Genomic DNA, 15752 nt, shown 5'->3' on the forward strand with positions numbered 1-15752 from the left:
AAATCTTTGTACTCAAATGTGTGAGTGAAATGGGTTGGGAATTTTCCTCTTTCATGTTCACTTTCTTAGTTTGGGCATCAGAATTATACATGCAGGCTTTATAGAATAATGAATCAGATAATAGTCTACCTTTTTCTGTTCTGAGTAGTATGTTCCTTGAAAATTGATTAGAACTCATCTATAAAATAATCTGGCCTGATATTCTATTTGGTGGAAGGCTTTTAATTCCCACTTCATTTTCTTAAATATTATTAACAGTTATTAATAACTGTTATTAGTTAATAATTATTATTCAGGATTTCTATTTCTTTTTGTTTAAAGTTTATTTGTTTATTTTGAGAGGAGGGGCAGGAAAGGCAGAGAGAGAGGGAGAGAGAGAATCCTAAGCAGCCTCCACACTGTCATTGCAGAGCCCAACCTGGGGCTTGAACTCATGAAATGTGAGATCATGATCTGAGCTGAAATCAAGAGTCAGATGCTTAACTGACTGAGCCACCCAGGCACCCCATTTCTATTTCTTTTTAAAGCTGTTTTGGTAAATTATATATTTTAGGGAATTTGTCCATTTCATCAATCAGTGTTGTCAATCAGAATGTCACCATTTCATACTGAAAAATTCTCACTTGTAAGACTTGCCTTCATGTTGTATAAGCAGGCATTTTCAAAAGGGCATTCAAATGTGGTCAGATAAGGAGGGAGAGAAACAACCAACTAACTTTCCTCTCTCCTTCCTCCCTCTCTTGTCATTGCCTATTATATACTAAACACTTCATATATATATGTGTATATACATATATACATATATGTATATACACACACACTCATTTAATATATATACACTCATGTAATAATATATATATATACACACACACACACTCACTTAATTTATGCCCCACCCCTAAGAGCAAATGTTGTATTTTCCTGTTTACAGATGAAGAAGCTAGAGCTCAGAGAGGATATGTAGCTAGGAAGTGGTCAAGTTGAAAGCAGATTTTACTGACCCTTAAAGCTTGGACTCTTTTATTATACCACTTTCTTGGTCTGAGTAATTTCCTGTCTTTTCTTCCAGTGGTTCTCAAAGTTTAATGTGCATCAGAATTGCTTTCTATGCCTGGTTAAAAAAAAAAAGAATTTCTGGGGCCCACCATAAATGTTTAGTTGTATTTAGTAGGTCTATAGTAGGACCTGAGAATCTGCATTTCAGAAAAGCATTTCAGTTAGTTTTCGTGTAGTACCTGCTACTTTTTGATGCCCTTCATACCATACTTTGAGGAACCCTTAACTAGATTCTGAATTCCTTGAGTATGGGAATGGTGTCCTATTTATTTAATTTTTCTGTGAGGAAGTACTCAACAATTTGCTGAAGAAATGAGTGAATAAATGAAGCAATGGATGAATGGATTTAGTTATATTGAGTTGTCAAACGCTTACTCTCTCTAATCAAAATGAGCTTCTTTGATCTATTCACTAGCCCCTGGTGTTTATGTTTCCCCTCTTGGACTTATTATCTTATGGGGTGAATTGCCTCCCTGCTTCTTGTATATCAAACAGCTCTAAGAGAAAAAGATTTCCAATCATTTTGAATGTCATCCACCATTCAATTTGCAAGAATGTTATAAGAAGGCTGCTTGGGAGAAGGGCACAAAGGTAGTTGACCAAATGGAATCTTTCCAGGTCTGCTCTCTTTTTGCTAAGTGGAGCTGTAGCTTTAGGGTACAGTTTTTTGGGGGAAAGTTATGGAAACTGTTATCTAGAGCCTCTCAGCTGCAGTTATTGAAAGTTGGAGCAACAAGCTTGACCCTTCTAGTGATCCTCAGTCCCTGAGCCAATCCTGATCATGCCAGGAGGTCTATCATATAACTCAACCCACCAACATATCAGTGGGCTCTGAAATCTATTTTGCCATGAATCTGGTATCTAGTCAGCTTGAATTTCATGCTCAGTTTCTCTGCCTAACCTCTCATCTTCTTCCTGGGATGAGAAGCCAGTCTGTTTAGGTCTGAAATGACTAGCTGAGGACTCTAATACCCAGATCTCTTTTTGTCTTTTATATTTTGGCCCATAGTGAAAGGAAGAACTTGATTCAACTTCCTTTGTTTCATTTCTATATTTTGCTAATTTCTGTTCCAAAATACTACTTTATATTTGTAATAACATTCAGCCGTGTCTTATATCTTGAAAAGGGAAGCCAAAATACCTTTGAATTTTCATTTTCTTAACTTTTCAGAGAATATCATAATATTGACCTGCCTTACAGAGTGTTAGGATTAACTAATTAACATTGAATAGTACTTTGAAAATGTTAAATACTATAGAAATGCTAAATAGCTTTATTAGACTTGGAGTCTAAAAGACAAATGAAACTCCAAACTTCATTTAAATGCTTTTATATAATGGGATTTTTTTTTCCTCTCAAAAGAATCTTAAAGAAATTTATGTAGCTACATTTTTGGTTCCAATAGGAAATGTCACAGTAAGTATAAAACATAGATGTCTAATTTCCCCACCTTTTCTGTCATTCTCTCTTTCTCCACTGGATCACACATTTATTAAACAAGCATTCCATAGTTGCCTCCTTGCTGACAAGCACCAAGCAAGACACTACAGATACGTGGTTTCTGACTTGTGGAAGATAGATAGGTACACATGTTCTCAAGTAAATGTAATACAAGACAGAGCCAGTGATATTATAGAAATGCAGGACGTGAAGGAAGAAAAAGATCCCACTTCAGCTATCAGTGTATTTCTATGATGGATGGGAAAGTCAGGAAGATTTCATATAGCTGGCATTAACGGGGCTATGCTTGAAAAATAAAATGAATTTTGATAGACAAAGGAAATAGCATGAGGAACATTCACGTGTGCATTTTTTTGATGGGGGAACTATAGTTGAGAGAGGTTATATAGCTGATCTGGGAGTTACACACTAAGTCAGTTCCTGAGTCAGATTTAGAATGCAACCTCTTCCTCACTTCTATTCTGATGTTCTTTGCATTGAACTATGTTTCTTCCTTTAATAGCAAAGGTAATTTACTACATGCCTATTTATCATAATTTGTATTCATTATGGAAAATTGAGATCTCTATGGTGGTCCAAGAGGAGAGAGCATCACACACAGGCAGAGATAACATAGACAAAATAAAGGTTCTTGGAATATTGAGGTGGGTAACAAGGAGTAGGTGGGACCAGGTGAATGGCCATCCACTTGCCTTGAAGTGTAAAGTATTGAGGACTAGTAAGAAATAAAATTAGATAGCACACTGATTAAGAAGGGATTTGAATATTACAATAATGAGGTTTTTACTCAGCCATAGAAAAGAATGAAATGTTGGCATTTGCAACAACATGTATGGATCTGGAGAGTATAATGCTAAGTGTAAGTCAAAGACAAATACCATATGATTTCATTCATATGTGGAATTTAAGAAGGAAAATAAATGAACAAAGAAAAAGAGGCAAACGAAAAAACAGACTTTTAACTGTACAGAATAAACTAATGGTCACCAGAGGAAGATGCGTGGGGGAATGGGTGAAATAAGTGAAGGAGATTAATCGTATGCTTATCAAGGGGCGCCACGCTTATCAAAGGGGGCCTGGGTGGCTCAGTCTGACTTAGGCTCAGGTCGTAATCTCATCACTTGTGGGTTTGAGCCCTGTGTCAGGCTCTGTGCTGACAGCTTGGGGTTTAGAGCCTGCTTCATATTCTGTGTCTCCTTCTCTCTCTCCCCTTCCCCCCTCAAAAATAACATTAAAAAAATAAAAGGGTACACTTATCATGATAAGCACTGAGTAATGTATAGAATTGTTGAATCAGTATATTGTACACCTGAAACTAATAAAACACTGTATGTTAACTATACTAGAATTAAAATAAAATTTAAAAAAGGGAGTAATGAAGGTTTTGTCATGTTGTATGAGGTGTGGCAAAATGACCAAGTAGAAATGACTAGTGGATAGTTGAAGCTATAATTCTGATTGCTAATGAGAAGATAGCATGATTTGGGAGTTATTAGTAAGGAAGTAATATCAAAGTAATGAAAGGTTTCTAAGGGATGGGGAGGACAAGAGCAAAAAATCAAGAGCCACTAATGAAAGAGTTTATGGCATTGTTAGCTCAGTCTAGTTCCTGATGTATACATGGGAAAAACTGAGGCCCAGAAAGAAGAAAAAACTTGCTGCAAACTATTCACTAATTCAGTGGAACCAGAGCCCATGTCTCTTCACTCCCAGTTCATAGCCCCCCTTCTTCCACTAATACTTACTCCAACCAATTTAGGTGTTCTGCAACAGAGGACTATAGCTGCTCAAGTGAAATTGAAACTTGAAATGGAAACCAAAATCATGTACAGGAAGAGAATATTGCTTTCCTTATTTTTAATCACTTCTGCCCAGCAATTCTTGGGTTCATCTTAGAAGGCATGGCCTCTGGGGATCAGTGGACTGCACATTCCCAGGTGATTACACATGGGTTTATTTGTCTCTCAGCTTTTTAATTTTTTCCCCTTAAGTTTTATTTCGTGTGTGTGTGTGTGTGTGTGTGTGTTTTTTGCTTTTTGTTTTTTCTTTTGCTAATTTTTTCTTGGAGGACAGTTTGCTAAAAGACATTTGAAATATTGCTAGGGAATATATGGCTCATCTTTCAAAACAGGAATTTCCCCTTTTCCTCGGCTGCTGGGAACCCTGTCCTGAATATACTCACTACTTCCTCTGCCAGGAGATTTGCCTTGACATGCTTCCTAATTTATACTCCACCTCCTTCAGCCTTCTCCCACCAGTGACAGAGAAATTAAAATTCACTTTTAACCACTGTTTATTAATGCCTGTCTACCATGAATCAGGGTTTAATTTAATCTAAATGAATTATTTCAGTAGCCAAGTGTGATCAGTATAATTTTACCTATCTTATAAATAAGGAAATTGAGACACAGATAATGGATTATGTGACATGATTATGGTAGACAGAATAAGGATTCTCCAAAGATGTTCATACGCTACTTTCTAGAACCTGGGAATATGTTACCTTACATGGCAAAAGTGACTTTGCATATGTAGTTAAGGATTTTGAGATGAAAAGATTATGCTGGATTATTTAAGTGGACCCAACATAACCACAGAGGTCCTTAAAAGAGGAAGTCTGAAGGCTTAGAGTCAGATGAGACATGGTGATGGAAGCAGAGAGGTCAGAGAGAGACAGATTTGAAGATGCCATGCTCCTGGCCTCGAAGATGGAGGCAGAAGCCACAAGCCAAGGAATGCAGGTGAACAAGGAAAGACAAGGGAACCGATTCATCCCAGAGCTTCCAGAAAGAATGTCACACTGTCCACACTTTGAAATTAGAATTTTAAGAAATATATATTTTTTAAATTTTTATTTATTTTTGAGAGAGAGAGAGAGAGAACATGAGGGGGAAGGGGCAAAGAGGGAGACACAGAATCTGAAGCAGGCTCTGGGCTCTGAGCTGTCAGCACAAAGCCCAACGCAAGGCTTGAACCCATGAGCCATGAGATCATGACCTGAGCTGAAGCTGGATGCTTAACTGACTGAGCCACCCAGGCACCCCTGAAATTAGAGCTTCTTACCTCTAAAATTATAAGATAACAAATTGGCATTGTTTTAAGCCACTAAGTCTGTGGTCATTTGTTACAAAAGCAAAGGAAGCTGATACATTAAAGTTATACAGCAGGTAATTTTTCCAGTGATTTCTGTTTTTCCACATGTAAAGAATGCACTCTATAGATATGTAACTGAGCCCTATCTTGCTTGACACTGTTGACCCGTTATTTCTTTGTGACTCTCTTCCCTTTGCATCTAAGATAGTAGATGCTCCTTAACCTCTTCCTGCTCTGATCATTTTGTCAGTTATGGGCTCCATCTCTTATTTATTGTGTTCTGAATATATTTCTCTTTCCTTTCCATCTCCTTGCTTCCCTTTTCTTTCCTCCTTTTCATACTGTCCCTAACATTCACCCCTCAAAACTCCTACTTTTCACTTTTATGCTAATGATTCCCAAAGATGTCTCTTCTCTAAACCTTAGACTCCCTATAAATATCTATCCTTGGAGAATTGAGAACCAAGGCAGAGAAAGTTTTAAATACAACTATAGACCAAAGACCAATAATCTTCAAAAGTACAATAGATATGACCTTTCAGTAGAGATCATAAAAGTCAGAAGACAATAGATTGACATCTTTTTTAAAAATTTTTTAGCATTTATTTATTTCTGAGAGACAGAGAGACGGAGTATGAGCAGGGGAGGGGCAGAGAGGGAGAGAGGGAGACACTGAATCCGAAGCAGGCTCTAGCACAGAGCCTGATGTGGGGCTTGAACCCATGAACTGCAAGATCATGACCTGAGCTGAAGTTGGATGCTTAACCCACTGAGCCACCCAGGTGCCCTGAGATGACATCTTCAAAGTCCTAAAAGGGGGGAAAAAGAAAAAGAAAAACAGTTAGAATTCCACTCTTAGAATATCCTTCAAAAATGGGAGACAGACAAAATCAGAGAAAATTCACTCAGGCTCTACACTGTCAGCAGAGAGCCTGCTTGGAATTCTGTCTCTCCCTCTCCCCCTTCCCCCATTCTCTCTCTGTGTCTGTCAAAATAAATAAATAAAACTTTTAAAAAATTTTAATGAACTATACACTTGAGTTTTTTTGTACTTTATTGTATGTCAGTTATCTTTGATAAAAAAGAAAAAAGTGAAAATGAAAATGTGTTGATATATCAAGAGAAAAATTTTGGATAAATTCCTTGAGATTATTTGTATATGGGGTTCAATCTGACAACATTCCTCCTTACTCCTCCTTACACTCTTAACATAGGGCCTATATGACTGTTCATTCAACAAATGTTGATATTCCCACTATATGCTGCTCATTGTGATAGGCACTGGATATACAGAGATTGAGACTAATGTTAAGAGTTGTTCATTAATGAACAAATGGTAGTAGTCAGTGAAGGTTTCTGAGTAAGGAAGTTAATTGGCACTAAACCTTAGGGATTTCTGCAACAAACATCTTGGTGGTTGTAAGAATGGAGGGATGGGGTTAGATGATATGATTTTCTCTTGGTTCTGTACTGCCTAAAGTCACTCCTATAGGCCTGCTTTTCTAGCATTTTCTTTAAGGAAACAAATACACAATTTTCTAGTGCCCTCTAGATAAGAACATCTGGGATGTCCTCCATGAAACCTCGGTGCCAAGAGGAAAGGAATGGTTGGTGTGTTCTCTTTCTCTCTCTCCCTCAAATAAGGTGAACAAAAGTGGCTCAGATTTTTAAAAATATTTATTTATTTTTGAGTGAGAGAGACAGAGCCCGAGTGTGGGAGGGGCAGAGAGAGAAGGAGACACAAAATCCAAAACAGGATACAGGCTGACAGGACAGAGCCTGACGCAGGGCTCAAACTCACAAACCATGGAATCAAGACCTGAGCTGAAGTTGGCTGCTTAACTGACTGAGCCACCCAGGCATCCCTGACTCAGATTTGTCAGAATGCTAGTGGTGGGTCAGACTGCTGGAGAGAGGGCCAAGCTCTGTCAGAGAGTGACTCAGGATGCCCTTAGAGTACTGGTTACTGGACTGAACACAGTGCAGTGGGTATGAAATCATAGTCAAGAGGTGAGATGAGTTTTCTGTTGTTAAAGCAACTCTGCAGTTTCTGTTTTTCCTTCTGTTGTGATAGAGGTTAAGAAGGTATTGTTTGATGATTAATGTGTTAAAGAGAAATTGCTTCTTGGGTCTATTGGGTTAATTTGTTTTCCTATAGGTTTCTCCCCTAAATTAGCAATATCTTATAATGTTTGCATTACACAGAAGTCCAGGATAAAAAGCATTGAATTATGAAATAAAGTCATTCATTCATTTATTCAGTTAGCATTTACTGAGATCCTAATCATTGTTAGCCACTGTGTTCATTATTGGGGATATAAATATAACTAATTGTACTTTCAGCCAAGTCTACATTTATAGACAAAGACAGACAAAGAAATATAAATTAAAATGAAGTGACAATGATGAGAATTCAGTTTGAAATAAATGCAGATTGAGCACAAAAGAGGAACTAATTAATTCTATCTCAGGAATCTGGGAAGTCTTTATTGATGATGTTATTTGAATTGGATGTAGGGGAAAAAGTAGTTCCCCAGGCCTTACAGCCATTCTAATTGAAGGAAACAATAGGAGCAAAGACATGAAGACTTAAAAATTTCCTGCCTGGCTAACTATAGGTAATCTAGAACACAGAGTGTGTGTCGGGAAGTAGTAGGATATGAGTTAAGACTATGAAATGAGTTGGAGGTCAATTGTCAAGAGCATTTAAAGTCCTCAGAATGGTGAATTATCTGTAATGAGTGTGTTTACTGAACCACCCAGGTTTTCTCCCCCTCAGGGTCTAAAGTATTTACAAACTGAATAAAGAAAGATATACAACACACTGTAATTAATTTAATAATTAATAAAATTCAGTATAATTCATTTGTGTGTATATTCGTTTTATTTTAATTCCATTGTAGTTAACATGCAGTGTCATATTAGTTTCAGATGTACAATATACTGATTCAATAGTTCCATATATTACTTCATGCTCAGCAAGATAAGTGTACCCTTTTCTTTTTTAGTTTATTTATTTATTTTGAGAGAGAGAGAGCAAGTGCAAGCTGGGGAGGGGCAGAGAGAGAGAGAGAAAGGGAGAGAATCCCAAGCAGCCTCCATGCTGTCAGCATGGAGCCCCACATGGGGCTTGATGAACCATGAGATCAAGACCTAAGCCAAAAATCAAAAGTGGGATGCTTAACCAACTGAGCCACTCAGGTGCCCCAAGATAAGTGTACTCTTAATCCCCTTCATCTATAATTAATTTTTGTAAAATTTATTGTGAGAAATTTAAAATATATAGGAAAATACAAAGAGTAACATTACAAATACCCTTATTTGCTGCCCAGAATTAATAGCCATTAATATTTTGTTATATTTATTTCTAATTTTGTTTTTTGCTTTTTAAGAAAGAAGGCATTGCAATTTGTATTTGTTTTCTCAGGATGCTACAACAAATTACCTTAGATTGGGTGGCTTAAAACAATAAAAATTTATTCTCTCATTGCTCTGGAATTCAGAAGTATAAAATTAAGATGAAATCAAGGGCCACACTTGCGGCCTAGACTCTGGAGTCTCTAGGGGGAGAATTCTTCCTTGTTTCTTTCAGTTTCCAGTATCTCTAGGCATCCCTTGACTTCTTTGGCTAGTAAACTACATCACTTCAACCTCTGTCTTTGTATTCACGTTACTTTCTCTCCTGTGTGAGTCTTTTCCTCTTCTGTTTCTTATGAGGACACTTGTTAGATTTAGAGTCCACTGGGTAATCCAGATGATTTCATCTCAGGATTGTTAACATGTATATGCAAAGACCCTTTTTCTAAACAAGGTTACATTCATGAGCTCCAGGGACTTGGATGTGGACATAAATTCTGGGGGGATACCATACAACCTACTACATAGTTTCAGCTGAAATTCCTTTTATTCAAAGAAGCAAGTCTCATTTCCTATCCCTACTTATTAAAGATAGCACGTTTCCTTCTTGTCTATGTTCATTTTGTTTTACATGATTTATTTTCATTCATATAAAATCATTTGGTATTTTTTCTATGTGTATATAGTTTTGGATTTACAAAGACATCATCTTGTACAAATTATTCTGAAATTTGCCTTTTTATTTCAATGTTATATATTTTTAGAACTGTGTAGTTTTGGGAACTAAAACTAGCTATTCTCTAATCTATTTCTATTAAATTATTTTTTATTAGTCAGGATAGGCTAGGTACCAAAAAATCTCTGTTATTTAACACACAAAATATTTATTTATATTCCTGCTATATAACCACCTGGGTCAGTAGCATGTTCTGCTCTACAAATGCACTCAGGACCCAGGTTGAAGAAGTTTCACAAATTTGGTCACACACCATCTGAAAACCAAGGCTTCCTCAGCTAACACAACAGGAGAAAAGAAAGTTGTGGGATTTCACACAAGTAATTAAATGCTTCAATGTAGAAGTGTCATTTCCATTCATAAGTTATTGGCCAGAAATATTCACATTACTCACCTAAATGCAAAGGAGGTATATAGGTGTATGTCCAGAAGAAAAGGAGAACTAGTTACAATGAGCAATGGAAATCTGAGATGCTTTCCTATTATGCTATCGTATAAATATACTACATTATATTAGTTTTAGGCAAATATACCATATGATGGACATTAGAGGAGTTTCCATTTTTGAAATTGCTAATAATGCTGCATTTGGCATTGGTATGTGGTAATTTTTGTCCATATGTGAACATTTCTTCCAACTCCTATATCTAGAAGTTGGATTGTTGGGTCAGAGATTATGCATGTTTTTTATTTAGTAGGGACTACCATATTGTTTCCAAACTATATTATTAGTTTACATTCTTACCAGTAGTATATGAAAATACCATTTTCCTTACATTTTTACCAGCCTTTAACGTTGTCATGCTTTTTAATTTTCATCAGTTTGGTGGAAAGGACATCTCATTATTATTTTAACTTATGCTTCCCTAATGACTAGGTTTAACATCTTGATTGATAGATAGATAGATAGATAGATAGATAGATAGATAGATAGGTAATTTTTTTGTCGAATTAACAAATATTTACTAAGCACTTACTATATACCAGAAGCTATGCTAGGGGCTAGGGATATAGCATTAATCTCCGATTTTAAGCAATAAATCTGGTCCTGGGATCTGTTGGAAGACAGGAGGGATCATCAAGTAGGTTATGCAGGCTCTGAGGGATTCAAAGAGGATGTGATCTCAGAGACAGCATTAATGAGTAAGATTATGCTGTAATTCCTAAGGTAGACATTGTTTACTCTGAGCCACACTACTCCCCAAAGCATTTTATAACCTATAATGATAGGTATGTATTGAGAGGTGGGTGATAAGGTGTGTCTTTTAGTATATTGAGACCTAGCTAAAAGTAATTTAGGTCACTCTTTCACACCATGTAGAAGTCACAGTACCACAGTACCACACAAGATTTTTGTGCAGTTTTCTTGCGGAAGACCTCACATTTTCTTTTTTTTTTAATTTTTTTTTTCAACGTTTATTTATTTTTGGGACAGAGAGAGACAGAGCATGAACGGGGGAGGGGCAGAGAGAGAGGGAGACACAGAATCGGAAACAGGCTCCAGGCTCTGAGCCATCAGCCCAGAGCCTGACGCGGGGCTCGAACTCACGGACCGTGAGATCGTGACCTGGCTGAAGTCGGACGCTTAACCGACTGTGCCACCCAGGCGCCCCAAGACCTCACATTTTCATGGTAACCTCTGTGTCTGGGTTCTTCTTCTTCTTTTTTTTAAGTTTATTTATTTTGAGAGAGAAGACTAGCATGATGGGGGAGGGGGAGGGAGAGAGAGAATTCCAAGTATGCTCTGCACTGTCAGCACAGAGCCTGACTCAGGGCTTGATCCCACAATGGTGAGATCATGACCTGAGTTGAAATCAAGAATTGGACGATTAACCTATTGAGCCACCTGGGCACTCCCAGGTTTTTTTGTTTTTGTTGTTGTTTTTGGTTTTTTTTTTTTTGTATGAGAGAAAAATAAACTATTGTGTTTAAGACACTGTAATTATTTTCCTGTTTCTCACAGCTGTACTCATTCCCAAAGGAGGAGGATACACACACATACACAAAATATAAAACCAACACCATAATTCCCTTAAAGTATTTGTTAAGTATATTAAAATTAGTTGAAGTTGGAGGTGTTGGAGAAATTATTTACATCACAAAAATTAAAACCAAGTAGGTTATTGTCTTAAAATATTTTTTAATCATCCCACCACAAGCAAATTTTACTAGCCTCTTAACTGCATATAATCATCCTTACTTGTACTTACCACCATCTCTGTAGTTTCTTTTTCTGTCTACTTGATGGAAAGTCAAATTCCGCTCATTTGCTGACATCAAAACCTACAACTGTTTTTATTGCGTGGGCTTTTGCCATCCAGGTTTTGCATATACTCAAATGTCTGTATTTTCCCAACCATGAAAGGAATTCTAATGCTAGCTTAATAGTATGATATATAAAATGTTTATCTCATTATACTTTAATAATAATAGTAACTAACATTTACTGAGTACTTGCTATGTGATAGGCACCATGTTATATTCTTTATATTTCCCTTTTATACTTTTAAAAACAACTGTATTGAGGCATAATCAACATAAAAGAAATCACACACATTTAAGGTGTACAATTTGATGTTTTGACATATGTGCACATTTATGAAACCATCTCCTCCCCAGGCAACTATTAATCTTCTTTGGCTCATTATAAATTAGGTTTCTGTTTCTAGAGATTTATATAAAGGGAAGTGCATACTATGTACTCGTCTTTATCTTGTTTCTTTCACTCAGCATAACTATGTGGAGATTCATTGTCATTGCATGTATCAATATTTCATTCCTTTTTATATATTTTATATGTCTTCAGTTATATAGATATACCACAATTTGTTTATATTTCACCTTCTGATAGACATTTGAGTGCCCTCTCCATTTTAGTTATTACAAATAAGGCTTTATTAACATTTAGGTACAAGTATTCACGTGTATATAAGATTTCATTTCTCTCAAGTGGACACCTTGCAGAGAAATGAGTGGGTAAGATGGTAGGTAAATGCTTAATTGTTTACAAAACTGCCAAAATATTTTCTAAAATGTCGGTACCATCTACATTTTTATAAGCAATTCACTGTTCTTCATTGCCTGACCTCTACTGTCTTTTTTTTTTTTTACCTCCATTGTCTTGAAAACCATTATTTCATATATTTTGTCCTGTTCTTTAGCTTTTTCATGTGGAAGCGTAACTCTGGTTCCTGTTACTTAAACTTGGTCTGACACAGAAATCTTTTTTCTATCTCATTAGTGCTTGTAACCACTGTATAATGTAAGCAGTCTTGTTATCCCCGAATGAGAAATAAAGAAACTGCTTTTTCTCACCTGCACACTTGTGTTACTATGGTTCCTTTTCATTTGTTCATTTAGTCAGTCAATATTTCAGTCATCGTTGTACCAGACCCTTTAATTAGGTGCTGACAATAGTGAAGGATAAAAAGTAATTTCCATTTTAGGAGTATCACTCTGCTATAAGTAGAGGATGAATCAGAAATTTCAGGATAAGAGGCGGGTGCAATAGTCCATAAGAGAAATGGTGAGAAGATTTAGTCGCAGTGGCAACAAGATGGAAATAAGTCTTTAAATATATATTCAGAAAGTAGTATATAGACCTATGAAATAATAGATACCATGTTTGGACTCAGAAATTTTTGTTTTAATTAACTAAATAACTCAGTGGTTGAGTGGAGATGGAGATGGATAGTGTTCATACACATTCATTTCTTTTCTTATTCAGGTAGCCATTGGGGGGAAACAAGCACTTAAAAGCACAAACTGTTTGCCAACAGGTAAAGTAAACTTGGACAGGTTCCCCGCAGATTTCTTACTTTATTAGGTGACTACTATTAGACCACTTATCTCCAGGATAATGTTTTGAAGAGTATAAAATAGCACGGGAAAACATTTTATATTTTTTATTAAGTGACAAAGACATTTGTCTTTGGTGGAAAAGTATATGTATATAAATGCTACATTGAAGTATTAAGTATTTTCCTTTTGGAGCATATTTTAGTTTTTTCTACTTTGTGTTTTACTGTTTTCTCTCACTTTTTTTTACAGTGAACAAATTTTTTTGTAGTAAATATGAAATTAATGTAAAATCAGGCCTAGACAGACTATTTGTTACTTCTAATTTGGCTTTCCAAAATTCCCTGTTTTTACTACTTTTAAATGTTGCCCACTTCTATATAGATGTAAACTTGATAGATCTTTGTTACCTCTAGATCTGTATAGTCATTGTCCTCCTTAATCAGCTTCCTAGTCCTGGCCCTCTATTTCCAGTTCCATCCTAGGTTCCATCTCACATGACTTGTTGTGACAGTAAGCAGAGTAATGTTTAAGAGCATCTGGGTCAAGTAGAGCTGAGTTTACACCCTCACTCTGCCAATTGCTAGATGTGCAGATTTGGGCAAGTTAGTTAACCTCTCTAACCCTCAGTTTTTCCAACAGTAACATGGGCTGGAAACAGTGCTATTATTGGATTTTCACGAAAATTAAATGAGATTGTGCATATAAAATACATAGCATAGTTCGCACATATTTCATAAATGAAGGCTATTACTACTATTTTTTTTTATAATTAAAGAAATCTCACCTTGCATTTCCCACTAAGTCAATTCTAGTAGGTATTGTGTTGACATAGCCTTTGAAGACAATTAGAATTCAACTCTCCTTTCTCTGGTCTTTCTAAATCTTGGTTTAGTTAATGAATACTAGGGAAAATGGAAAAAGTAGGCAGAATCAAACACACAAGGAAAAATTAATTTTATGCAAGCAAGGTACTTAGAAGACAAGGTATTAACAAATGGTGAGGAATGCAGCTCCATATAAAGGATCAGACCAATTATAACAGAGTGGCTCTATGGTCTAGTGAGTAAGAATACCAACCATGGAGCCAGATTGCCTGTCTTTCAATCTGGCTCACTACTTATTAGCCCTTACCTTATAAAAGTTATCTAAACTCTTTGTGCTTCAGTTTTCTACTCTTCAGATTGTTAAGAGGATTAAATTAGTTTATATGTTTAAAGTGTTTAGAAAGGTGTTTGACACACAGTAAGCCCATGTGTTTGCTATCATCATTATCTGCATTTAAATATCCTATACTTTGTGTATCAATAAGCTAATGCATTCATATTTTTGTCCAAATATTAATATTAGGATGAATAGAAGCTTTATTATTTTTTTATAGTTGAGGAAACTGAGGCTCAAGAAGATTAAATAATTTGCTCAATATTATACAGCTATATAAAGGTATATAGAAGAAGGTCTTACTCATAGTAAGCTCTAAATAAGTATTTTTATGTGAAAAGTTGGAATTTGATCCTAAGTCTCCATAACTCCATAACTTCAAAAAACACTTTTTTTTCACTCCACAAAGTTAAGACAGATCTATTTTTTTTTTATTTTATGTCTAATCTATTTTCTTGCATTTGCCCAATGATATTGAGCAATTGCACATCTGGAAATGTGAGAAAATATCTTATTATAGTTTAAACAATTAACTAATTGACTTTTGGTGGTGTGATTTAAATTTTTTTACTGAGGTAAAGTTGATATATAACATAAATTTTAGGTATACAACATTGTAATTCAACATCTGTGTATACTACAAAGTGATCACCACCAAAAATCTAGTCACCATCCATTACCACACAACTGACCCCTTCAGCCATTTCACCTTCCACCCTAACCTCCTTCTTGTATGCTAACCATTAATCTGTTCTCTGTGTCTATGAGTTTGTTTTGGTATTTTTGTTTGTTTGTTCATTTGTCTTGTTTATTTAGACTGCAGATATGAGTGAAATCACACAGTATTTGTGTTTCTCCATCTGACTTATTTCACTGAGCATAATAACACCTTCAAGGTCCATCCATGTTGTAGCAAATGGCAAGATTTCATTCTTATTTATGGCTGAGGAGTATTCCATTGTGTGTGTGTGTGTGTGTGTGTGTGTGTGTGAATACATACATACATGTGTACCAAATCCACTTTATCCATTTATTCATCTATGAACACTTAGGTTATTTACCAATATCTTGGCCATTGTAAATAATGTG

At 35.9% G+C, this 15752-nt stretch overlaps 1 protein-coding gene across 1 annotated transcript in view; it reads left to right on the top strand.

Annotated features, from left to right (window-relative positions):
• Positions 1-15752, top strand: part of AGBL4 (AGBL carboxypeptidase 4) — a 1304809-nt gene that overhangs the window by 512070 nt on the left and 776987 nt on the right. The window lies entirely within an intron of this gene.

Source organism: Lynx rufus, unplaced genomic scaffold, assembly GCF_022079265.1.
Source record: "Lynx rufus isolate CCGP_SWC_20201006 ecotype Redwood Valley unplaced genomic scaffold, mLynRuf1.p SCAF_2, whole genome shotgun sequence".
NCBI classification, from domain to species: domain Eukaryota; kingdom Metazoa; phylum Chordata; class Mammalia; order Carnivora; family Felidae; genus Lynx; species Lynx rufus.